The following is a 24,587-nucleotide window of genomic DNA, read 5'->3' on the forward strand; positions in this document are numbered from 1 at the left end:
CAGTCGAGCCCATTGGATATATTATTATCATTTGTAAATTGTGCACCACACATCCATTATATCAGTAAAATTTGTAATCAACTTATGTAATCTACATGCAACTTTTTTCTCAAGACCAGATGTTAAACATTTATCATCACATTCCTATGTGTACAGATCTGATTATCTGCATTTAGGAACGCCCGTGTAAATGTGTGTATGTGACTGAGTGAGCTCTTGTGTGTCTCTCTGGATGGCTACACCTATACGTGTATGACCATTTGTACATCTGCATCTGTCAAAGTGGCTGTACAAAGGTGTCTACCTTTGCATCTGTACATGTGCCCTTCTCTCCATGTACCCATCTCTACTGTCCTTGTGTTCTCCTATGTAGCCTCTTTGACACAGGAGTTTCATTGTGTGGATGTCTCCATACTCTTTCTGCATCTGTGCCCCTGTGTCTGCATGTACATGTTTGTGCCAATGCATGCATCTGTCTGTTGCCCATGTATGTCCCTGTGAGCACTGTTCTTGGAATGTGCAGGACTTCTGTGAATATGTGTCTGGGTGTCTTTCTGTGTCTGTGTCTATTTGTTTTCCTAGGTGTAAGTGTGTGTCTTTAGTCAATATAAATATATCCTCTCTATTCTGTCTGTGTCTCGGTGAGTATCTGTGTATGCATCTGCATAGGATTTTGTGTCCCACGGATGTGTCCGAGTTACACATTGCCGATTCATTTTTGTGGAGTCCTATGTGTGATAGTGTTGTAGAGTCTACTGCTAGTCTACATATGCCCCGTGACATGTCTGGGTGTGCCCTGTGTGTACCTGCCTTTGGGTGCCTATGACAAATGTGCCCATGCTGCACCCACATCCCTTGCTCTGCACTAGCCCAGTCACAATAAGGGAATCTCTGAGTGCCACTCAGGCTCCACAAGCAGTTGGGCACTCCTGGAACAGGGTCCCTGCTGTGATATCTGTGCCCTCAGCTTGTCCCAACTCAGAACTTACCTCCTCTGGGAGGCCTCTATGACCAGCCCCACAGGTGGGCCACAGTCTCCAAGCCCTGGCCTCAGAGGTCCCTACACTGAACTTTCAATTTCTCAAGTGTTCCAGGATAGATAACTAATAAGAACCTGCTGTATAGCACAGGGAACTCTACTCAGTACTCTGCAATAGCCTATATGGGAAAAGAATCTAAAAAAGAGTGGATATATGTATACGTATAACTGATTCACTTTGCTGTACACCTGAAACTAACACAACATTGTCAATCAACTATACTCCAATAAAAAAAAAGGTAGCTCAAGTACCCCAGGATCACTCCCACACCCCCATCTTTTCACAGGATGTTCCCTTTGCCTAGAGGGAGCCATCTGTATTATAGGTTTAAATTGTATACAGTTTTAAATTATGTAGGAGGGGTTGTGATTGGAAGGGGGAAAGCAGAGCTCTGAGGGATCCCGGGGACCAGACAGCTGGTCTGGCACTCACCTCTGAACTCCGGGATTATCCTGCTGAATACAGTTGAACTAAAACAAATAGACTGCCAGCTATTTCTCCAGGGCTTTTCATTGGCTGAGTCCTTACCAGGAAAGAAGAGGAATCTTTCTTCTTCCTTTTGGGCTCTGCTGTCAGTTGCAGGCATGAGCGCTCCCTCTGCTGGTCTCCCGACTCTATTTCACGGAGGTTTCTGTGTATTCATTTTTCACAGAACACCGTCCTCAGTCAAGGCCACTCAGTGACCATGATGAAATGAGACAATGACAAAACCACCCTATCATCATATCTGAGCAGACAACCAGAGTCCTGTGCAAACAAGCAGATAGCCCCCTCTCCTGGGTAACATGAGTGACAGCTCCATCTTCCACTAGCTGCTGCTTTAGTGCCGCTACCTTCCCCTGCCTTGTAAATAACAAATTTCAGGATATCTGATCATAAAACCAACCCCGTTTCCTGACAGCATCCAGTTCAGACCAAAGCTCCATTTCCTTAAACTCTTCTCCAAATCACTGAACACAAGCCCAGAGCCTAGAAAAGGTCCTAACATCTTTGTACTGAGGGCCCCACATTTCCCACGGTGTCATAACCCACACTGCAGCACACCAGTAAACCTCACTGCTCCACCACAGGTGTCAGACACGTTCCTGGTGCTGGACGTACTAGCACCACATATCTGCAGACCCGAATGACCCCCGAACTCCAGACTGCACATCCAACTAGATCAACCTTTCCTCTTAGATGTCTGATACACATCTCAAACTGCACGAGTACAAAACCCAACTCCTCATCTCACCCTGACCTGCTCTCACTGCCCACCCCTCTCCCCTCTACAGCCACGGTGACTGTCAACTGGTTCCTGCACCAGACAATGCTCTTGTCAGTCTGTCTTGACACCTGCTATTACCTTTGCTGGAGATGTTCTTCTCCAACTCCGACCCTGCCTGGGGGTCCTGCATCATTCAGGGGTCTCCGCATCAACCTCTTGCTTCTTTCTAATTTGCTTCTTAAGCTTTAGTTCAATGTCCATCTTCCCATTTTACACACAAGAACACTGAACCCCAAGGATAAGTGACATGACCAAGGTCATGTGGTTGGGGATAGGCATGGTGGAGACAGGCTGCAATCCCAATCAATCCCAACTCCAAACTCTTAGACCCTGGGTCGCTCTGCTGCCCCCACATCTACCCTCACACCCCCACATTTCGATTCTTCTTTATCTTGTAGTTCTGGGGTCCCCAGGCACATTTCTGTCAAAGCAACAGTTCCTTTTTTGCACCTACTTCAGTTAATGTGTTCTCCATGTGAGAAGAGCTCCCAGGGAAGGGCTCACATCTCAGTCACCTGTATGTCTCAGCTCTTCACGATGTGCCATGTGAATGAAGGACAGGGTCTCATCACTCTTGCCCAAACAGCAGCAAGGTCGTAGCTGGCCCTTCTAGTGAACACGGAAGTGAAGACCAGATGGTGAGAAATGGGAGAAGAGAACTGACCTCAGAGTCCTTCATCCTCTGGATAGTATGTGTTGGCTTAAAAAATATATCCGCAACCTGAGACTTGCGAGTTAAGATTTATTGGGGGTAAAAAAGAGGACTGTAGCCCAGGAGACAGCATTTCAGGTAACTCTGAGAAACTGCTCCAAGGAGGCGAGGGGGGAACCAGGATATATAGGAGTTTTGCAACAAAGGACAGGTAATCAGGAACATCAAAAGATTATTGTTAATTAAAGAAAACCAGGTATCTCAAGTTAAGGAATTTAGCACTTTTCTATGTATGGGAAGATGGAAGAGTCTGGGCTCACTGAAATCATTCCTTTGATATGCACCTCAGCTATCTGGGGCCAGTATCCTGACACATCCTGAGTTTCCTCAGGTCTTACACAGGGAGTGGCTGCAGTCTGATGCCTGCTAGATGGCAGGCATTCTTTTCAGCCCTGAGTTTCTTCAGCTGACCAGCTCACGTTGGAGGGCTGCAATCGTTGATGACTGTGACATCCTTTGTTTATTGATATGGCAGGAAATAGTCCATTTCTCATATGTCACAACATCTTGGGAGAGATACAGGCCTGGGTCTCTGGATGTGCTGCGTCATACTGAAAAGCTCCCAGGTATGGAAAGAAACAGCCTCTAGTAGAGGGTTTCTTTGACACTCAAGGACCCAGAAGTTCATCTTCAGGTATACCTGTAGCCAATGCCCAGACAACTTATTCCTCCTAAGAGAGGACAGAGGAGGGAGGAGTCCTTGAGAGGCAACCCTCTTTCCCAAATAATAGAAAACTCAACATGCTGTCAATAAAAAATTGTATCAACTACTGACTCATGAAGAAGTGCCTGCACGATAATGAAATGTGGTCAGCACTACAGAATGGCTTCAGCTCACAGTGGTGATGCAAAACTATCAAAACTATACCTGTGCTTTTTTTTTTTTTTTTTTGGCCACGCCACGTGGCTTGCAGGACATTAGTTCCCCAACCAAGGATCGAATCCGGGCCCTCGGCAGTGAAAGTGCCAAATCCTAACCACTGGACCGCCAGGGAATTCCCGAAAGCAATAGTTTTAATCCCTGGTTTTCTTCCATTTAATATATATTTCACAAATTACATAAGCGTCTTATAGATGACTGTCATTTGAATTAATTTCAGTTCTTGGTTATTACCAAATTGTTATAAACTTTGTGTATATGTATTTTGGTGTAAGAAAACACTCATTTCTAATTAATATGTGATTTGCTTGGTTATAAAATATAAATATGTTTTAAAATAATAAGAAATCCTTACATCAGACCATATCGAAACATTAACTCAAAATAAGTCTTAGACCACAATGTAAGAACGAAAATCACAGAATGCTTTATAAGGCAAAAGATTTGCAACTTTGGCTTGGACAAACTCTAAGTATATAGATAGTAGACAAGAAGAACACATAAAAGAAAAAATAGGTTTTGGATTACATAAAGATTTGAAATACCTACTCTTCAAAAGACACTGCTAAGAAAATAGAAAGACAAGCCAATGACTGAGAGATTCTATTTGCAAAACACATATCTGATTAAGGGCTAGCATCCAGAATACTGTAAAGGAGAAAAAACCCAAATTCTTACAATTCAATGTTAAGAAGAAAAAAAAATGAACTAAGGATTTGGACAAATAACCATTGATATATGAATGAACAATGAACATAAGAAAAGATGCTCAATAGCCTTAGATATTCCAGTAATGCCATTTAAAACTGCAATAAGATTACTACACACGGGCTAGAATTGCTATAATTAGAAAGATTGACAATTCCAAGTGCTAATGAGGATGCAGAACAACTGGAACCCCCATATGCTGTTGGTGAGACTGCAAATTGGTACGGCCACCTTGGAAAACAATTCGGTAGCTTCCTTTATAGGCAAATATACATATAACATAGCACACAGCTGTTCTCTTCCTAGATATTTACACAAGTTAAAATGTTTCCATCCAAATATCTGTTGCAAATATTCAGAACAGTTTTATTCACAATAGCCAAAAACTTGGAAAAGTTGTCCATGAACTGGATAATGAATGAACGAATTGTAGCATATCCAGAAAACAAAATACTACTCAGCTATAAAAGGAAGAAACAAGGAACAGCATGAATGAATATCAAAATCATTATGCCAGGTGGAGAAAAAAAAGACCATATATAGGATGATTCCATTCATCTGATATTGTAAAAAAAAGGCAACAATGCAGGGAAAGAAAACAAATACGTGGTTCTTAAAGCTGGGGTTGGGGAGAGGAGTAAGACTGCATAATGGAACATTTTGGGGTAATGGAAATATTTCACACTTCATGGTGGTCGTGGTCACAAAATTGCATATATATTTGTCAAGACATCAAAATATGTACCCTTAAAAGAGAGATTATTATTGACTGCAAATTGTACTTCAGTGCATAAGGAACATTTAATTAAAGTTTAAGATAACTCAGTGATGGACCTCAGGTCCTCTCCTACACTTGTGCAAAAAACAAGAAAAAAAAAAAAAGCCAGAAAGCCATAAAAAATTTGAATTGGGACTTCCCTGGTGGTCCAGTCACTAAGACTCAAAGCTCCCAATGCAGGGGGCCCGGGTTTGATCCCTGGTCAGGGAACTAGATCTCACATGCCACACACACACAAAAAAGAGACCCGGTGCAGCCAAATAAATAAATAAATATATATATTTAAAATTTGAATTTATTTTACACTAGGTGGAAATGTTTCAGTGGCAGATTTAGCAAAGATAACTACAGACATCTGGCATATCATTTTATAGATGAAAATATTAACATCACAAGGGGAAAGTTGTAGAGAGCCACAGGGAGGGGCCAGCACACAGTCCATGAGGAAATGCACACTGGGGGAGCCAGGATTTAGGGATACTAACACAGAAAACTTCATCTGATGTTCCTTCAGTGAGGAGCAGTGGAGTTTCAGAAATGGAGATGACGTGTCCCAAAAATACTGGGCTTCTGAATAGCTGGATCCTCCAGTGATTTTATTTTATTATTTATTTAAAAAATTTTTTGGCTGCACCACGTGGCTTGCGGGATCTTATCTCCCTGGTGAGGAGGGAACTCACCCTGGTTCCCTCCAGGAACCAGGAGGGAACCAGGAGGCTGGTGAGGAGGACATGGCCACAGAATTCAGGAGAACTGTGACAAGAGTTTGGATAGATTATAAAAATAGGATTGGCAAAATTTCTTGCTGCATCAAATATGGCTGTAAGCAAAAGTAGAGAATAAAAGACCATCCCAATTTTTTCCCCCCCTGAACATTTAAGGAATGGAGATGAGGAAGTCAGTGCAGTGAACGGGATTCAGGGAAAAGATCATGAGCTGTATTTGGACATGGGTTTTTCTGAGATGTCTCAAGATGGAGATGTCAGAAGATGGAGACATCTCCTGGGTAGGTGGATATGAAGGTCTGGAGGCCCGGGACGGTTGCTGGTCTGGAGCTTTCTAAGGGGTGGAGGGTGTGGGCTGGATCAGGTTGTAGCCTGGTGGTCAGATTGAAGAAAGAGAGTCTAAAGTTTGTTATTTCAGATGGTCTCCGTGGTGAGGTGTGGGGAGACTGAGACTGGAGGGCAGGGTACAGATGGGTGTGCATCCCTGATGGTTCTTCAGAGAGGAGCAATCCGGCTGTAGGGTGAACTCTGGCCTGTGTTTGTAGAAAGTTAGATCCAGATAGGGTAAGGAGCTGACCTAGGATGGAGGTTGAGTTGTGAGTTGGTGTAGATTCTCCCCACTGCAAGCTTAGCAGGCCCTCAAGACCACTCTCTGTAGAACAAGGCAAAGGTTACTTGGGGTAGTGGAGCAGCTGTTCCCAGACCAGCGCACTGCCTCACCTCCTCCAGTCCCCAGAGTAAGAGGAATGATCTACTGTCCAGCTGAGGGCTCCCTGCATCTCCCTTCAGAGGACCATGTTATAGGCAGGCTCAGAAGGACTAGTAGCTGACCTGCCTGCTCAGTGCCTCCCTGCAACTCATTAACTTAAGAATACATGAAACAGTTACTGATCTAGACACTAATGAACCGACATTCCTCAAAATATGTGTGTAGGTAGGCAGTTAGAAATGAACATGTTGAATTAGTTATATATATCCAAACACTTAATAATTGGTCTGCATGTTAATATACCTTTAAGTATTTCCTTATGATGAAAAATTTTATGTATCACATTCAGACTAGTCAGTCCTAAGCTATTCCCCTTATTCTCCACATTTTTACTGGGAAAACCCCAATAAAGGCTCTGGTCTAGGTCTCCCCTTGCGCCTGCTTCTGCCTCCTGCTCAAATCTGGTGCTTCCTTACGTGGCCCTGTGTGGCATAGTGTTCACTGTACACTTGGGAAATAGAAATCATAGAAATCTTTTTCAACAATACTGACCTCTCTGTGTGCTCACTTACTCATTTACGTCCATAAATTCAAATCTGGTGGGTACAATGGTTCATACACTTACCTCTTCAGGATCTTCAGTTCATCCATGTTAGGATGTGGAGAATAAGGGGAATAGCTTATGATCGACTAGTCTGAATAATTCAGGTGGGTTTTCCAGCTTCAGAGCTGTCCCTAGCTGTCTGGTATCTGGCCCTGGGTTGATTTAGGGCAGGGGATATATTGACTTGGTGTATGAGAGTCAGATAAGGAGGTGGTTCAGACCATGGGCTCTGAATGATAGGGGAGATATAAACACATTTGGCTTTTAGTTTGGCCCTAGAATTGATGGATGGAGACTAGACAAATACAGAATGGAAGGAAATACAGCACACAAAGCTGCTCATGGAGTGAACTAACCCAATTTTTACAGGGCCTTGTGGTCTTTGAGGACGTGGCCATATATTTCTCCCAGGAGGAGTAGGGACTCCTTGATGAGGCTCAGAGGCTCCTGTACCGTGATGTGATGCTACAGAACATTGCACTTTTGTCCTCCATAGGTAAGGCCCTCCCACTCACCCCAGCATCCTGGGCTGGGCTCTGTTCTTCCCCGTTTTCCCAGGGGCACCTCTGACCTTCCCACAGTGAGACCATGGGTACTGCTTCCTTTCCTGGTTTCCTGGCATGTGTGTTGTTGGTGCCAGGGCTGGGCTCTGTGCACTGTAGTCCTTCTTTCCCAGCAGTCCCATCCCTGCTGCTCTGGGGTCTTGTAAGACCGGGCTCAGGAGTCAGAAATCTTGAAGTTTGTCTGAAAGATCCCACCAAACTTGCATGTCCCTGGTTGGGTGACTCTGTCTAGAGGCATGGAACCTCGGTGTCCCAGGCATTCCCCTGCCTTTTGCTGACAGACTTTGGAGCCTGCCTATGTCAGGAAGTTCAGGCATTGACTTGGTCACTACTTGTGGGGACCACTGGGTTGTTTCTCTAAAGACCCTCCTTTGATATCCTTGTAATTTTGTTTTATTTTATTTTGTCTTATTTTTCTACAAAGTTTCGCTGTTGTTGTTGAAGTACAGTTGATTTACAATGCTGTGTTAATTACTGCTGTACAGCAAAGTGGTTCAGCTATACATATATGTACATTTTTTTCTTTACATTCTTTTCCATTATAGTTTATCATAGGATCTTGAATATAGTTCTCTGTGCTATGTAGTAGGACCTTGTTGTTTATACATTTTATATATAAAAGTTTATGTCTGCTAACTCCAACCTCCCACTCCAACCCTCCCTCATCCCCCTTCCCGTTGGCAACCACCAGTCTGTTGTCTATGAATGAGAGTCTGTTACTGTTGTATAGATATGTTCATTTGTGTCATATTTTAGATTCCACATGTAAGTGACATCATATGGTATTTGTACTCCTCTTTCTGACTTACTTCACTTAGTATAATCATCTCTGGTTCCATCCATGTTGCTGGAAATGGCATTATTTCGTTCTTTTTTATGGCTGAGTAGTATTCCATTGTATATATATACCACATCTTCTTTATGCATTCCTCTGTTGATGGACATTTAGGTTGTTTCCATGTCTTGGCTATTGTAAATAGTGCTGCTGTGAACATAGGGGTGCATGTATCTTTTTGAATTATAGTTTTGTCTGGACATATGCCCAGGAGTGGGATTGCTGGATCTTATGGTAATTCTATTTTTAGTTTTCTGAGGAGCCTCTATACTGTTTTCCACAGTGTCTGCACCAACTCACATTCTCACCAACAGTGTAAAAGGGTTCCCTTTTTTCCATACCCTCTCCAGCATTTGTTATTTGTAGACTTTTTAATGATGGCCTTTCTGACTGGTGTGAGGTGGTACCTCATTAAGTTTTGATTTGCATTTCTCTACTAATTAACGATGTTGAGCATCTTTTAATGTGCCTATTGGCCATCTGTATTTCTTCTTTGGAGAAATGCCTATTTAGGTCTTCTGCCCATTTTTGGATTGGGTTGTTTGTTTTTATTATTGTTGAGTTGTATGGCTGTTTGTGTATTTTGGAAATTAAGCCCTTGTCGGTCACATAGTTTGGAAATATTTTCTCCCATTCTGTAGGTTGTCTTTTCGTTTTCTTTATGGTTTTCTTCACTGTACAAAAGCTTGTAAGTTTGATTAGGTCCCATTTGTTCATTTTTGTTTTTATTTCTATTGCCTTGGGAGACTGACCTAAGAAAACATTGATATGATTTATCTCAGAGAATGTTTTACCTATGTTCTCTTCTAGGAGTTTTATGGTGTCATGTCTTATGTTTAAGTCTTTAAGCCAATTGAGTTTATTTTTGTGTATGGTGAGAGGGTGTGTTCTAAATTTATTATGCGTTTATCAGCATCTCTCTTATTCCAGGTTGTCAGCACAGCGCCCAGGATGAGGAGGCCCTTTCAGAGCAAGGTGATGTTGTCAGAGAGTCACAGGTCAAGACTCCAAAGCCAGGTCCATCCATCCAGAAGTCTCATTCTTGTGAGATGTGTGGCCCACTCTTGAAAGACATTTTGCGCCTGGCTGAGCACGATGGGACACACCCCGAGCAAGAGTTGTACGCGTGTGTGTCAAGTCTTTCCCAGCACCAAAAGGAGCTGAGTCGAAAGAAACTCCCCCGATGGGATGAGGGGAGGACTTCATTTGTGAAGAACTGCAGCATTCACGTGGCAGAGAAGACCTTGACGTGCAGGGCGGGAGTGAAGGACTTTCCGCCCAGCTCAGGCCTTCTCCAGCACCAAGCCCTTCACACAGGAGGGAAGCCACACAGCGACACGGAGGGCAGGGCGACCTTTGACAGTGGACAGAATGATTACAAGTGCAGTGAATGTGGGAAAACCTTTAGCCACAAACACATACTTGTTAAGCACCAGAAAAACCATTGCAGTGAAAGTGGAAAGACCTTCATCAGAAGGTTCCACCTGGCTCAGCACCAGACAATACATACTGAAATGAAGCTATATGAGCACCTTGGATGTGGAAGATTCTTTACACAAAGGTCTGGCCTCATTGAACAGCAGAGAGTTCACACTAGGCCAATACCTTATGAGTGCAGCCAGTGTGGGAAGTGCGTCAAAGACAACTTCACACTCATTGTTCATCAGAGAGTTCACACGGGAGAAAAGCCATATAAATGCAGTGAATGCGGGAAATTCTTTAGGTACAGCTTCACACTCAAAAGACATCAGAGAGTTCACATTGGAGAAAGGCCATGAGTGCAGTGTGTGTGGGAAATTTTTTGTAGACAGCTCCATGCTCATTATTCATCAGAGAGTTCACACTAGGGGAAGGCATTTTGAATGCACCAAATGTAGAAAATTCTTTAGGTACCACTTCAGGCTTAAGAAGCATCAGAAAGCTCACACTGGAGAAAGGCCTTATGAGTGTAGTGTATGTGGGAAACTCTTTAGGCACAACTCAAATCACATTAGGCATTAGAGAAGTCACACAGGAGAAAGGCCTTATGAGTGCAGTGTATGTGGTAGACTCTTCAGCCAAAACTCCCACCTCATTCGGCACCAAGAAGTTCACGCTAAAAAGTATTGCAAACAGGGAAAGACTTCAAAGAAAAGTCTGGTCTGATTTAACACTGGGAAGTACTGCTATGCAGGTGTTTAAAATTTTTTTATAGTGTGGTAAAATACATGTAACATAGAATTTACAATCTTAACCATATTTAAGTGTAAGTTCTTCAGTAATAATACATTCACCTTTTGTGCAAGCAAATATTCAGAAGTCTTTTCATCTTGTAAAACTGGAACTAAACACATTAGACAGCAACTCCTCATCCCCCCTCTCTTATCCCCTGACAACAATTATTCTAATTTAAGTCTATAAATTTGTCCACTCTGGGTACCTTATATAAGAGTCATAAAGTTTTTCTCCTTTTGTGGCTGGCCTACTTCACTGAAGACAATGTCCTCAAGGTTCAACCACTTCCTAGCATGTGTCAGACTTTCCTTCCTTTTTGAGTGAATAATACTCCATTTTATGTATATGTTACTTTTTCTGTATCCTATCATCAGTTGGCTCTTGGATTGCTTTCCCTATTTGCCTATTGCACATAATGCTGTTATAAGCATGATTGCACAAGCATTTCTTTGAGGCCCTTTTTAAGTATATTCCCAGACGAGAATTGTTGCATCATGTGGTAATTCAATATTTAAATTTTTTGAGGAACTGAGGGGCTGTTTTCCATAGTAGCTGTACCATTTTACACTGGTGCAGCTTGAAGTTTCCAATTTCTCTGCGCCCTCAGCAACACTTTTTATTTTCTTTTTGTTGTTTTATTTTTTGTAACACTATCCTAAGGGACACAAAGTGATTATTTCACTGTGATTTTGATTTGCATTTAATGATGTTGAACATTTTTTCATATGCTTGTTGGCTGTTTGTATTTGGTCTTTGGGAAAATGTCTCTTCCAATCCTTTCCCCATTTTTTAATGGGGTTATTATTATTGTTGTTGTTATTTAGATGTTGGAGTTCTTTATATATTCTGTGTAGTAACTCCTTAACAGATAAATAGTTTGCAAATATTTTCTTCCACTCTGAGGGTTGTCTTTTCACTCTCTCCATTTAGTCCTTTTTTGCACAGAAATTTTAAATTTCAGTGTAGTCCAATTTATTTCTGTTATTGTTGCCTGTGTCTTTGGTATCATGTCCAAGAAATTATTGTCAGTGTCGTGAAGCTTTTTTCCTGTTTTCTTCTAAGAGTATTACACTTTTAAGTCCTAATATTTGGGTCTTTCATTCATTTTGAGTTCATTTTTATATATCATGTTAGGTAAAGGTGCAACTTCATTCTTTTGCATGTGGATATCTAGTTTTTTCAACACCATCTGCTGAAAAAACTCATTTCTCTTTGAATGGTCTCTGCACCCTTTTAAAACATCTAAGCATGTGTGTGAAGGTTTGTTTCTGTGTTCTTTATTTTATTCCTTTCTCCTCTATGTGTGTCTATGTCAATACCACAGCATTTTGATGTATATGTTTAAAGTTTTTAAATAGTGGTTTGACTCACTTTTGAAGCCCTAGCAAGTGGACTGTCCATTCCCCTTCTAGAACAGCTGATGAAGTCCACACCCCCAACCACTTTCCTTATCAGGCTCTCATACTCTGGACTACCAGACACCAAGGTGTCAGACAGTGATAGCCCCTATGTTCTGGAACCCATACAATTATTCAAAATAGCCAGTCCACAGAGAGCTCATGAAACCTAGCTAATCCCATCACTCTTGCCACACACAAACTGTCCACCACAGTTCCAGCTTGCTGTCATCCTGTCCCTGGACACAGCCCTCTGTGTTGCCCTGTCTAATGTCTTTCTCTCATTCTGAGCTGTAAGTAACAAACAGTTCTGTCTTTCATGTATCCCAGTGTCATTGTGCTGTGTGTTCCACCATCAAGAACCTTTTGATCTTACAGAACAACTCCACACCCAGCAGGGTATTATGAGTATGGCAGATGTTGGACAGTCTTCAGCCACTAGTCTGTCTCCAGCACCAGGAAGCTCACACTGGAGAAAGATGTTACACGTGCAGACACTGTGCTCTTGGCTTTTTAGCATAATAACAGATGAAAGCTCTGGAGATTAGCCCCTGTGAGGGAGATATCCCCCAGAAACTGCATCTCGTACATCCAGACATCCTCACTAGGGAGATTCACAGTAAGGGCCAGGTTTGTGGGAAACTTTGGTGAACTCTGTTGCACTTTCAGACCTGCCTGGGGCCGTCACTGGAGTTCTGTCACTGCCCATGTGTATTACAGAAGCTACCCTCCCGCTATTAGCTGGCAGGGAGTATGGTCACTATAGTTAATAATACTGTATTGCCAGTTTGAAACTTGCTAAGAGAGTAAATCATAAAAGTTCTCAACATAAAAAACTTTTGTAACTATGAAGACAATGTGAAGTAGACTTATTGTGGTGATCATTTTGCAATATAAACAAATACAGAATCATTATGTTGTACAGCTGAAACTAATAAATATTATATGTTAATTATATCAATTTTGGGAACTCCCTGGCTGTCCAATGGTTAGGGCTCCCCACTTCCACTGCAGGGGGCATGGGTTCAAGGTGACCAAAAAAAAAAAAAAATCTCAATTTTGTTAAAAAGCAGGGAGAACAGATTGCTGTGCGCTCTTGCTTTATCTAGAGAATTTGCCACCCATTTGAGCACTTTGGTGAGAACACATACCCCACTTGATTTGTTTGGGTGTGGACATCACCCAGCTTGGACAGAGGACTGGATCTGGCTTTGGTTGGCAGTTTTCAGAGGTTTCCCTTGTTCAGGGTCATTATTGATTGTCTCCTGATATTCTTGACAGATTTTTTCCAGCCTCCATTTTACTTACCCTAGGAACTCCGGGCTCACCTTGCTGGGTTTTTTGGTTTTTTGGTTTTTTTGAATTTTTAAAATCTTTTTATATAGCAGGTTCTTATTAGTTATCCATTTTATACCTTGCTGGTTTTTGCAACAAAGGTCTTATTGAGTTTTTTTTTTAATTGAAGTATAGTTGATTTACAATGTTGTGTTAATTACTGCTGTACAGCAAAGTGATTCAGTTATACGTATATATACATTCTTTTTTTTAATATTCTTTTCCATTATGGTTTATCATAGGATATTGAATATAGTTCTCTGTGCTATACAGAGGGTCTTGTTGTTTATCCATTCTGTATATAAAAGCTTTTACATTTGCTAATCCCAACCTCCCACTCCATCCCTCCCCTAAGGCTTATTGTTTAAGCTACTTTTATTCTTGGGATTCTACTTACTGTATGCTGTGGGGGAGAATAGAATTGGGCTCTGCCAGAATAAAAAGTACAGAGTTCTGGGGCTCTAAACTTTGTGTGCTCCAAAGGAAATAGAAGGAGGACAAACAACAGCTCTCAGGGTAGATTTGGCCTAATCGCATTGCTGCCTGAGGCCTCCTAGGAAAGTCTGAAGGACCCCTGCACCACGATCTCATGCCGTGAATGTGAGGATTATTTGTGGTTCCACAGTCACTTGGGGCAGGTGGTTTGGAAACAACAGTATTTGGCAGTACCATGAGTTGAGGCCCTTGAATTTAGTGGATGTCCCATGGCATAATTGACAGATATTTGTCTCCTGAGACCCACCTAGGAGCTGTGTGTCCTGAGGAAAAAAATCATGCAGGTATATGCATGTAAGACTTAACAAGGCCCAGGGTGGGTAACATATTCTGTACAAAAACAGTGATTGGATTAACTGGAACTGGGGGGAGACTTCAGCAAAGTAGAGTGGATAGCCTCTTTCAAAGGGGTATCTGTAAATGTTCCAGTAACTGGCTAAGTGGTAAGAAAGTGTACATAACTCGGGACCTACAGTACAGTCCACGGAAATCTGGGTACACCCCCTTTAAGAACCTGAAAACCTGCCCCCGCCTCAGAGCCTCCGGATACTCCGCAACTCTCGCGTTGGGGCGGGACCTTTTCAGGAGGTGGGGAGCACCGCCCCTTGCCTGGGCCTGGGGCGCTATGAACTACATTACCCGGAAGGCACTGAGCCGCAGGAGAGAGGCACTTCCGTTCTAGAAGACGGCGCCTGGGCGGGCCTTCCGGCGTGGACCGCGGGCGACGTTTTGTAAACTCGGGGAGCTAACTTGTTAACTTGCGGGGAGCTTTGGAGCCCTGGGCCGGCCTGAGGTTAGGGAGCCGGGAAGCTGCTGTGTCCGCTGATCTGAGGAGGGTCTGAGGCTCGGCGTGGGCGCCATCTGGCCTGACTCTCGGGGCCGGGACAGGGGTCACCGTGCCCGGGACCCTCATTCGCCCACACACTCCGCTGGCGGTGGCGGAGCTGATGGGTCCAATCCAGGTAAATCCTGCGCCCTCCGGGCCCTCCCCCAACTCTTCTTATTCTGCAATATTTTGGTTCTAAATCGAGGTTCTCTAACGAGTGTCCTATACTTATTTGTCCCTCCAAACGTTGGTTTTCCCAATTTTGAAATATGAACTGCGTGGGGAAAAAAATTGCAGAGAACTTACACGTGCCGATGAATAAGCCGCTTTAAAATTAATATCTGTTCACCGCTCAGGTCAAAAAATGCGATATCAATAGGACCCCATAAGGCTCCTGTGCGGTCCTTCCAAAACAATTATCTCCATTTCTCCAAAGTTAAGGTGTTATCTGATGTTTCACATAAGCATCTTTCTTGATAGTTTTGCCGACTATGTGGAAAATATTCGACGACTGTAGTTTAATTTCTCTCGCTTGTTGTAAGACTTTTTATGAACGGAATCATATAAATATTATGATGTGTTTTCTTCATGTGCACAGTATGGTGTGACTTTACCCATGTTTTTCATGACTGTCCATTCATTTTCCTTTTTGTGCAGTATTCTGTAGATAGGAGTATGAGTAAAGTGGTGTATTTATAAATTCTGTATGCGTTCTGGGGTATATAAAGCATGCATTTGTCTAGCGTGTATGTTAAAATTATTATTGTATTTAATTGAACATTTCCACTTTGTTTCTTAATGATTGCTTTTATTATTTATTTTTGGCTGCATTGGGTCTTCGTTGATGCGCGTGGGCTTTCTCTAGTTGCGGCGTGCGGGGGCTACTCTTAGTTGTGGTGTGCGGGCTTCTCATTGCGGTGGCTTCTCTTGTTGCGGAGCACGGGCTCTAGGCGCGCAGGCTTCAGTAGTTGCAGAACGCGGGCTCAATAGTTGTGGCGCACGGGCTTAGCTGCTCCGCGGCATATGGGATCTTCCCGGACCAGGGTTCGAACCTGTGTCCTCTGCATTGGCGGCAGATTCTTAACCACTGCGTTACCAGGGAAGTCCCGAACATTTCCACTTTTTGGTCTTGTTTTGCTCCATCTTACTAATTTTAACGTAGTTCTTTTAGTGAAATTGTTATACTTATTCTTCATCTATACCATCTTTATATTTTGATACACACTTATGCGTTACATAAATGTACAGTTTTACAGTATTCACACACTTAGATGGTTTTTTAAAGTGATTTTACTCTTCGAGTAATATTTATTTTATCGGAAAATCATCTTTCTCTGGTGGTGTTGCAAGAGAAAATGGTTAAGATAGCTTGTTAAAATGTTTGTTTTAAGGGGGACAAAATGAATCATTGTAAGGATAAAAAGTAACAATGCTTCGAATCCCTAGCAAGGTGTTAAGAACTCAAGAAGATATTTCCATCTTTCTATAATGAGGATGGAACAGAGGTCAAGTCCTAGCTTATCTCCTTTCTCCTAAGTTTGAAGAGTCATAGGTGAGGTCCAGTTATCCTGAACTGCTGGAGGCCAAGCACTATTACTCCAACACCCGCTTTATCAGAGATTCATTTTCAGTGTGAAGCAAATAAATGGTGGTAGTTCCGTTCTCTATCACAGGAGGAAAAAAAACTAGTAGGAAATTACAGAAATCTCTCTGACCGTTTATGGAAAAAAACATGGATATATCAAAGAATATGGATAAATATAAAAAGTACATATCCTGGAATTCTATTGTATAGTGTTATGATAATTTCAAATCAGAATTTAATCTATGGATTATGTAAGCTGGAATTTTGTATAAAACAATAATCTTTAATATGACCAAATAAAAATTTGTAAAGGAAGTATAAGACCTCCTGTTGGCCACTTGTTAGGGCCACCTACAAGCTATGGGAAGAGAAGAATCTGTTATTGCCAGGGGAGAAACAGATAGAAGAAGGGAATCAAATGGAAGTGTCAGAAACAGACCTGTACATAAAATGAGACTTAATTTTTGATATTTGTGACTTAGGACTATAATAGCGCTTTATGACCTGCAACAACCATTTCCTCGCCAACACAATCCCTTATTCTTCTGGCTCACTGGGCTCCAGTCACACTAACCTCGTGGATGCTGCTCAAACACACCAGACATGACTCTCATAGAGAGTCTTTGTACTCATTTTTCCCATTTCAGGAAAGCTTTTTCTTAAGATGTCCACATGATTTTATGGCACAACTCTATAACATTTTCTGCCCTGTTTTACATGCTTTACTTTTTCCTTGAGCATTTGTCTTGCCTGAAATAGTAAATGGTTCACTCATTAATCTTCTTTTTTGTCTGTATCACAGATGGGAATTAACGTTACATGGCCCTGCTCATCCCACAGACTCCACATTCAGCAGAACCACTTATGGACCCTGCACTGGTGAGTGTCAGGTGTCCTGCAACTCTTTTGCTGCCACTCTTCCTGGCCTTGGTGTCTCAAGACCCTAGAGAACCCTACGCTCAGGTTTCTAAGTCCAGGCCAGAGCTTATATGGAGAGATTCCCATTTTTGGCAGCCAGCAGACTGAGATGTGAAAGGTTGTCTTAGGTACAGGGATTAGTATGTACAAATGCTTGGGGATGAGATTGAATTGGGAATGCTCTATGACTTGTATGTGTTAGTTAATGTCTGGTGAGTTAATGTCTGGCAAGAGCAAGGGGGCAAGAGTCAGGCCTAGAATGGTACTCTGAGAAGGTAGGTTTCTGTTCTGAGAGTGATGGCAGACATGGAATTTTTGGAACAGGAGGGAAAGTGATCTTACTTAGGTCTTAAGAGGCTATCCTGGGCTGCAGTGTGCAGAAGTTTCTAAAGTAGGGGATGACCAGATTTTCTAATGTGGAGTGGTCACAGATACCTCCAAAGTTTTTTCCCTGTGCATCTGGAAGTGTGGAAGTGCCATCAACTGAGATGGGGAAGTCAGTGGTAAGAGTCCTTTTCAGTGAGACTATTAGGAATTGGATTGCAGCCAAGTTGAGTCCCAGATGTTCCAGAGGCTCCCAAGTATAGGAGACAAGTGGACAGCTGAACATGCAGATCTAGAGTGCTGGGGGAGGCTTCAGGATCCTATTAGGGGACAAGGGAGGAGAGGGGGGCTGTCACAAAGACAGACAAAGAAAAGTAGTGGTCATCAGCAGGAAGGTAGGGGGAAGGGAAAGTCCAGCAGGTGGCCAAGGTTTTCATGGGAGAGTGGCCGTGAAATTGATGCAGAGGGAAAGCAGAAATGGAGGTAAAGTGATACCAAAGTCAAGCTGGTGCTTATTTCTCAAGGGCTGGGGAGCTGCCAGTGGAGAGTTGGGGCATGCTGAGATCCTGTTGCATTGGCAAGCACTTTCTGAGTGCCGTGTGAAGAAGGGTATATGAGGAGACAGGAGACATGCCAATTTTATGGACCAGATTGTGGCAATGGGGATCTGATGTATGAGGAGTTATCCAGTGAGTTATATGCATGTGGGGAAGGTGTGTGAAGTAATTGCCCGAGGTACTAGGAGCTTAAGAGAGAAGGATAGGCCTAAGTGTGTTTGTGTCTGGGAGATATGATCCTGGGGACTCTCAGGCTGTTATCTTGCAGGAGAGGGAGGGGACCCTACATACCAGGAGCACAGATTTAGATGGCATCTATCTGTCCACCTGCCTCTTGAGGCTGGATCTAGTGATCAAGGAAGCATGAAGAGTTATTGGGTACCACTGCCCTCTAAGTCAGGGAACTGCGGAGGAAGATGAGCCTAGATTGAATATGAGCTGGGATTAGGTGTACTTATGGGGTCCTGGGGAAAGAGGCTGCTTATGGACACATCTGTCCCCATCATCACAGGGCCCTGTGACCTTTGAGGACATGGCTGTGTACTTTTCCCATGAGGGATGGAGGCTTCTTGGTGAGGACCAGAGACTCCTGTACCATGATGTGACGCTGGAGACCTTTGCACCTTTGCACTTGTTGCATCATTGGGTAAGGCCCTCCCACCTATCCCAGCATCCTGGGCAGGTCTCTGCCTTTCCCTTTTTTTCCAAAGGCAAGTCTGTTTTTTCACAGCTAGACAGTGAGCACATCTCTATTACTGCTTCCCTGTCATACATGCTGTAGGTGCCAAGGCTGGGTGAGTGTATACTACCTCCTTTCAGAAGTATCCTCAGTACCAGAGGCTCTGAAGTTTTCTGGGTCATAAGACTTGGAAATAGTTCGGTGGGTTCCATTAGCCTCAGCCACTCCCTGCTAAGTTGACTCTGTAGACCCATGCACCTCTGTGCTCCAGGTTCTGCTCCCTTCCAGCTGACATTTCCTGGGCCCTGACTATACCAGGAATTCTTGGGACTCAACGTGGTCACTATTTGTGGGATCCACTTGGCTGTTGCTGTGAGACCCTCCTCAAAGATTCTTTTTGTGATATTTTTCTTTCCTGAGGTTGTTTCGGGATTGGTTGTACCCCTGGGCCAGTACTGACCACTCACCTATCCTGTCTTTCCCTTAGGACTTGCATTTTCTAGGTCCCATGTTATGTCCAGCTGGAGCTGGGAGGTGAACCCTGGGTACATGACAGAGTGGACATGACTGCAGCCACAGCGTGAGGGGCTCAAAGTGGGCTTGGCTCCAGTGATTGGCATCAGGGGGAGGAAGTGATGGTATGGCTAGGTTCAAATTATATCAGGAACATGTCTGGTGCCCCACAATGTTTTGGTGCCAAAGCCATTGACTCTGTACCTCATTTCTGTGTGCACTGCCCCCATCATTGGGTCTTTTGCTTGGTGAGTCTTCCCTGTTCTGTGACATGGAGAGGCCCAGTCCTGCACAGAGGCCCTTTCCTAATCAGACCCCAGCTCCCTTGTCCTGAAAACCATCCCAAGGATTTTTTCCTTGTCATGTCAGACACATATTTGTGATGGGGCTGCCCCCTTCTACCAAAATCTGTATGAAGTTCACCCATATTTCTCTGCTTTCAGGTTGTTGGCATGGAGTAGAGGTCAAGGAGACACCTTCTGAGCAAAATGATTCTGTAGAAGTGCCACAAATAAATACTTCAAAGACAAACCTGTCCACCCAGAAGGGCTGTCCCTGGGAGATATGTAGTCTGGAATTAGAGGTGGTGTGCATTTAGCTGAGGACCTGGGAACAAACCCTGGCCAGAAATTTTGTGGGGCAAGTGTGAAATTTCACCAGCACAGTAGAGAGAAACTCTTTAGAAGAGACACGGATAAGGAGTTTATGAAGAGCTGCACAGTCCATGCTACCAAGAAGCCTTTCTCATTCCAGGAGCCTGGGAAGGATTTCCCTGGTAGCTCGGGCCTTCTCCAGCACCAGGTCACTGCACAAAAGGACACCAAGTGTGTGGAGGCCTTTCACAATGGACAAAGGCACTATAAGTTCAGTGAATGTGGGAAAGCCTTCAGCCACAAACACTCACTTGCTCAGCACTAGAGTTTCCACACTGGAAAGAGGCCTTACGAGTGCAGTGAATGTGGGAAAACCCTCAGCCGCAAAAACTCACTTGTTCAGCACCAGAGAGTCCACACTGGAGAATGGCCTTATGAATGCAGTGAATGTGGGAAAATCTTCAGTTATAAACACAAACTTGTTCAGCACCAGAGACTCCACACTGGAGAAAGGCCATGAGTGCAATGAATGTGGGAAAGCTTTTAGCTACAAACTCACACTTGTTCAGCACCAGCAAATTCACACTGGAGAAAGGCCTTATGAGTGCAGTGTATGTGGGAAATTCTTTACTCAAAACTCCAGCCTTATTGCGCACCAAAGAATTCACACTGCCTCACAGCCTTATAAATGCAGTATATGTGGGAAATTCTTTACCTCCAACTACAACCTTATTGCACACCGGCGAGTTCACAGGGGCACAAGGCCTTATGAGTGCAGTGAATGTGGGAAACCTTTCAGCAACAAACCCACACTTGTTCAGCATCAGCGAATTCACACTGGAGAAAGGCCTTATGAGTGTAGTGAATGTGGGAAATTCTTCTGCCACAGCTACAAACTTGCTCAGCACCAGAGAGTCCGCACTGGAGAGAGGCCTTATGAATGCAATGAATGTGGGAAAGCTTTTAGCAACCAATTGACACTTGTTCTGCACCAGCGAATTCACACTGGAGAAAGGCCTTATAAGTGCAGTGAATGTGGCAAGTTGTTTAGCCAGAGCTCCAACCTATTGTGCACCAGCAAATTCATACTGTAGCGAAGCCTTTTGAGTGCAGTGAATGTGGGAAACGTTTTAGCCAAAGCTCTACTCTCATTAAGCACCAGAGTTCACACTAGAGAAAAACCACATGAGTGCACTAAATGTGGAGAATTCTTTAGCCAAAGCACCCAGCTTACTCAACACCAAAATGTTCACACCACAGAAAGGCCTCACAAGTGCAGCAAATGTGGAAAAGTTTTCTGTCAAAGGTCTGTTCTGACTGAGAACCAGAAACTTCATAGCCAAGATAGGCCCTATGAGTACAGCAAATGTAGGAATGTTTTCAGTCAAAAGTCTAACCTCATTTGTCGCGAGAAAGTTCATGCTGGAGAAAAGGCCTTCAAATGAGATGAGAGCAGTGAATGAGCTGTCTCCTTAGTTAATACATCATACTGAATAGGCTCTGTGAGGGAGTCATCAACTGGAAGTTGAATGCCATACATCTGAACAGCCCTTGTGTGCAGATTGCCTATGAGTACCAGGTTCATAGGAAGCTTTTCAGGAGCTATGCTTTACTTCCTAACCTGCCCATGGCCCTTTCCAGACTTAATGTCACTGTGAGTTTCTTACCTCTTCCAAGTGGCAGATCCCCATACTGGGCATCAGTCACCTTAGTGTGGTCAGGGTAGGTAGACTTTTGTGCTCTCCTGTCCCCTGGAGCGAAGCATGAATAGCCTGAGCACTTGGGTTTTGTCATTCTCTTCCATCAACTGGCTAAGACAGGACCTAACCAGCTTTGACCATGGGGATCCAGTCTGGGTTCTGCTGGTGGCTCACAGAGGTTTACCTTCTTTGGTGGCATTGTCTCATGTCATGCTCACAATGGATTTTTCTAGCTCCAGGTCACCCTTTTTGGAAACTCTCAGTTTGCTCTGCTCTGTGCCATAATAAAGACTATTATTTAAGCCCCTTTCGTCTTGGGGTTTGTTCACTCTTAGACTGATGTTGAGAACCATATTGGACTGTCAGGATGAAAAGGAACAGGTTTTGTGAGTGTTGCAAACTTTGTATACCTCAGTGGGGATAGTATCATGGCAGAGAATAGTGTTCACTCCAGTTGTGGTCTAATTTGCATTGTTTTCCGAGGCCTCCTAGGGTAGACTGCAGGGCTCTGTGGGACTAATGTTGAGTCCTGGATGTCAGAATTTTTGGTGGGTTCAGAGGTCACCCTGAGATGAGGACAGTCGTGAGAACCACCAGTGATTTTGGAGCTGCATGAGAGTGGAAGTCGTGTAGTCCAGGCATGTGAGTTTTAGGACCCAGGCAGAGGTCCTGGGTAACTCAAGTGGAAACACCTTTCATTGCTCACGAGTCTTCATCGCTACTGCAATAGAATCCCTCCCAAGGACAAGGAGAGGGGGTGGAGTTAACGTGTGGTTGGCAGAGTTCCACAGAAGAGAGATTCAGATTTTAATGTGAAGCCAATTTCTATTAAAACTTAATTGAGCTATATAGTTGGTATGCATTAAAATGAACATACCTAAAATGTACAGTTTGGTAAGTTTTCATACTTGTAAAGCCATGGATCCATCATCATAATAAACATCCAACACCAATATCTGCCTTCTGACATGTCTCCCAGGACTCCCTGGCAACTACAATTGATTTACTTTTTTCCCCACTCAATTAGTGTTTTCTAGACTGTTAATATCATTGGCATCTTAATGTTTACTTTAGTATTTGTTTTTTTCTTTCATGATGCATAATTATTTTGAGAATCATCTAAGTTGCAGGTGTGAATAGTTCATTTTCTTCAAAAGGGGTCTTGTGGTTTGTTTCCAGTTCTGGCCACCACAAATAAGCTTACTATGAACATGTGCATAAAATTCTTCATATGAATATATGGTTTCATATTCTAAAATGAATGACTGTACCCTTATGCATTCCCATCAACAGTATGGAACCATTCCAGTTCCCCTATAGTCCTCACCAGTACTTGATTGGTATGGTCAGTAGCTAAAATATTGCCTGTTTTAAAGTGTGTAGTATAGTCTGATTGCATTTCCCTAATTCATAATGTTGAACATTTTTATTGTGTTTATTTGCCAGGTGTATGTCTTCTTTGATAAAATGCCTGCCTGTTCTTTTATTTATTAACTGAGAAGACAAATGTGTTGTAACTTCACTTTTCTTCGGTGACTTTGCTGGGTGGAATAAGTGTTTCTGCTATTCACAACATTTAGTCCTCATTATTAACTTTCTCAATTACTTTTAAGTTCTAGACAGTTAATAAAACAACCAATTGAGCCTTATTATGTTTGCCAATTTCCTGGTATAAATACTCCAATTTTGAGCAGAGGCAAGGTGCTTCAGATATTTAGGGAATAAAGAGGCATGGTGGTCTTAGGTGTGGGGATAGGCAATCAGAGGAAGAGGAATGGTGAGGTAGTCAATGTGTGCAGGTGTATCTGCATTACAGGCTTCATCATGGGATGCATTTTCAGAAATAGAGGCACTTTACATGATCTGAGGGTGGAGTTTTTGGCCATCTGATGTCAAAAGGTCATTCACTGGACACCTGTGCAGGCCAAGTATTAGGTGTTGGTGGTTCCAATCAGTCTTAACCACCTCAAACTGGATAAGAGCTGACTCCAAGGTTCCTAAGAAACAACTTGTACCCCCTTTACTACAGTGGCCACTAGGTCAGAGGTGTTACCTACGCGGGTGATTAAGGAGTCTTGTGATTATTACCTAGGCCATATGAAGCTTGGAGCATATGCAACTAAAGGGTGTGGGGGGAACCACCAAAGAGAGCTTAATCACTGAAGGCAGTTTACAAGCAGAGGGGTTTTAATAATGCTGTTCCCTTATAGATGGTTCTCTAAGACGAGCTCAAGAATTTTAGTTATTGGCCTCTGTTAACCCTGTGGGGCACATTTCAAGGTCATCCAATGTGGACCTGGGAAGACGTGCAGTAAGCACACCTTTCTACTCTATTTCCATTATACAGATGCCCATAAATAACCTTGAGAACACAGAAAAGAGTAAAATGCAATAAAATAGGAAGAATGTAAGTTTTGACTATTTTCACTTGACCAGTGTAAACAACTACATCACAGGCCTGAGTTGTCCAATCTCTACTCATTCCGAAGAAATGTTTGGCACTTACTCGCCCAACTCCTGGGTGATAACCTCTAAACCCTTGAAACATTTGGCCTAATAGGAGTGTCTATTTACCTGGGGCTTTGGGCCATGTCAGGCAGTTTATGCTAATACTGTGATTTATGGCTGGG

The 24,587-nt window shown here is 43.2% G+C and overlaps 2 pseudogenes; both read left to right on the forward strand.

The window, feature by feature from the left end:
• The first annotated feature begins 6,358 nt into the window (after nt 1–6,358).
• Nucleotides 6,359–10,966, forward strand: LOC133077801 (zinc finger protein 548-like; annotated as a pseudogene).
• Nucleotides 10,967–14,994: 4,028 nt separating this feature from the next.
• Nucleotides 14,995–22,231, forward strand: LOC133078544 (zinc finger protein 418-like; annotated as a pseudogene).
• Nucleotides 22,232–24,587: the final 2,356 nt, after the last annotated feature.

The sequence above is a fragment of the Eubalaena glacialis genome, chromosome 18, assembly GCF_028564815.1.
Source record: "Eubalaena glacialis isolate mEubGla1 chromosome 18, mEubGla1.1.hap2.+ XY, whole genome shotgun sequence".
Taxonomy (NCBI): Eukaryota; Metazoa; Chordata; class Mammalia; order Artiodactyla; family Balaenidae; genus Eubalaena; species Eubalaena glacialis.